General features: G+C 38.8%; 1 protein-coding gene across 1 annotated transcript in view; it reads right to left on the bottom strand.

Moving 5' to 3' along the window:
* The window catches only part of GYPC (glycophorin C (Gerbich blood group)), a 30,985-nt gene that overhangs the window by 27,944 nt on the left and 338 nt on the right, over window positions 1-2,703 (bottom strand). The gene's annotated exons all lie outside the window — the stretch shown is intronic.

Raw genomic sequence — 2,703 nt, 5'->3', positions numbered from 1 at the left:
CCCTTCTATATCAGAAGGAAAAAAATAAAAGAAACTAGAGTCATATTCACAGCAAATATATTGCATTGAAGGCCAGCCAACAAAATTGTAGCTCAACTCCGTTTTTGGCTTTGGTAGCAGATTTCTTTACTTAGATATTCCATTTTATTCCAAACACACACAAATGTCCAGTAACAGTGAACAATGGAGTCAATGTACACACACTGCCTAACATCAGCAGGCTGAACTATTGGCTCCCTTGCTTCTCTGTTAAGTATACAGAGACCACTCAGAGCCATGGGATATCTGAGCCAGGCATCAGAAGAGCCAGAATTTATATGATGTGTCATCCCTGTATAGAGCCAGAATACATTTGCAAAGTTCACAGAGTTGAATATTTTAAATCTGAAACACTAGTCTGCTCCCACCTGGATTGCCAAGATCATACTGTATTTATAGAATGAATACAAACTCCTTATCAGTTGCGAGTGAATACAAGGAGATAAGCAAAGAACATGAGCAATTAGGTAACAACACTGTTCAGTTTACATCAGTAGGCAGCTTCTCTGTGGTCTCACTTGCAGGTAAAGAATTATTATGTTCAGTATAGTCAAAGGTTTTTGCTGATTCTGTATGCATTTTCACTCCCATTTCAAAGATTTTAGCTATGGTTAGGAAGCAGACCTGTTTTCCCAATTACACTGCCTCTCTGGTAAACGTCTGCTGTCCATGCTGTGCAGTGCCTGTCAATATCTTTCAAGATCTTTCACTATCTTGTTTCTTGCAAAAATTGCTGGAATTTAACTAAGAAATAAGACCCTTTTCCACAAGACCTACCCACAAAACCTCAATCATTATTAAAAAAAAAAAAAAAAAAAGCACCAAACTTCCCTTATAAAGGAATATAGTACTGTCAGACTTTGCTCTAATTTAATTTTTTTCTTAATCTGTAAATTTGATCCATGTATTTCAAAACCAACACACAAAACACAGAGAGGCAGACTGAAACAAAATACAAGAACATGCTGTCTGAATCAATAAGGGAAATTATGAGGGCAAATAAAGAGTAGTCACTATTTTTTCAGTCAGAATACTACTTCTAGCTAGATTGCAAGCCATTTATTTTCACTGACAATCATATGATTTTAAAATTATTCAAGCTGAGATTTCCTGCCTAGATTTTGGAAAAAAAACAAAACAAGAGAACCAGATGCATCAGCCTTTTTTCATTATGAACAGACAAAAGGCCTTACAGTGTACTAGCTCCTCATCCAGATCCACACTAGGGCCTTTCATAGGGTCCTCTGATAACCTGGGTCTGTTAGAGATGTAATTTGTAATGTACTCAGGACTGCAGAGGTGGTTCTGGACTTGTCACCTGGGTAAGCCTGTCACTAAAGATACAAGATTGGGTCTGGACCTTTGTCGATATTGCACAGTCAGCAAAATGCACCTCAGTGAGTCATAACCACCCTCCTGCACACATTTGGAGAGCACCAAGAGCAGTCATTTACTCAAGCTTTTCCAAACCCAAACTCTCAGAACCCTGAACTAGACTGCATGTTTCTTCCTATCAAGAACAGAAAACAAGCTGTAAAAAACCAATAGAAGCTATCATATTCTAAACTGCTGAATAAAAGATAATAAAATTTAATATAGTGTTAGCATCTAATCTTTCTTGTTGGTTAGAAGTTGCAAAAAGGATTAACGGGTAGATAGAAATTGGTGGTTGAGATTCCAGAGATGCTGCTCACTCTGTGTCATTTCTGCTGGATCAGCCTGCCTCATTCAGAGCTTGGAAAACATTGTCAGTGTCGACATCCATACAGACCAAATATTCTTACAGCGTTCTCTAGATCAAACCCTGATTGCAGGCAGCTCCCAGCAATGCTGTCTGTATTTTCTGCCTTCATTACCAATACCACAGGCTGACAAACAATTCTGCTATTGGCAGTTTGTTTATTAAAAAATAACACAAAATTACTGTATTGAATTAAAGCAAGAAAGATTATATTAAAGAAATAGAAGAGTTATGAAGCTGCTATTGCAGCATCAAAAACTTGGAGTTTTCCAACTGACTTTTCTCAGCTTATCAAATCAGAATCTACCCCCCTCCCCTCTGCTTTCTTTTTATTACTGTCCCAAAATGAACAGTGACACGCTGCAGTAAAGCCTCTGCACTCACTTCACTGTTGTGGCCAAATTCTCTCTTTCCAAATTTACTGAAATATGCAGAGTTATGCCAGCAGAGGACTTGCCCTCCTCTCCCCTCCTCTCTTGCAGAGAAACTAGTTTGCTTGTCCTTAAGCCCACGTTTCTAAGTTTCCAGGAGCAGAAACACATTGTGGCTTTAAATATAGTCTGTCAGTTTGTGGCTTGTGTCTCATATTACACACAGACAGCTTGAGACTCTAAACACAAGTTGGGCAGCACCATTAATACCTCAGAAAAGCGTCAGTACACTTTTGAAATGCTCTATATTTTCATTCCTGAAGGCAGAGCGACGGAAAAACATTCAAAAGAAACTTTTCTAAGCCAGGGTTTAGGTGGAAACGTTACTAACTTTGCTCAGTCCTTTTCAGGAGTGGGAGTTTGCAGAGCCCGTTTCAGTGCTTCACACACACGCGCGCACACAAACACAAAGAATAAAATAGGAAAGCAATTTAATCACAACTTTTTTCTTCAGGATCAGCCTCTTTTTTTCTTTTTCTTCACCCCCCCCCC

The sequence above is a fragment of the Chaetura pelagica genome, unplaced genomic scaffold, assembly GCF_000747805.2.
Source record: "Chaetura pelagica isolate M959 unplaced genomic scaffold, ChaPel_1.0 scaffold3, whole genome shotgun sequence".
Lineage (NCBI taxonomy): Eukaryota > Metazoa > Chordata > Aves > Apodiformes > Apodidae > Chaetura > Chaetura pelagica.
This window is presented reverse-complemented; position numbering and strand designations above follow the sequence as displayed.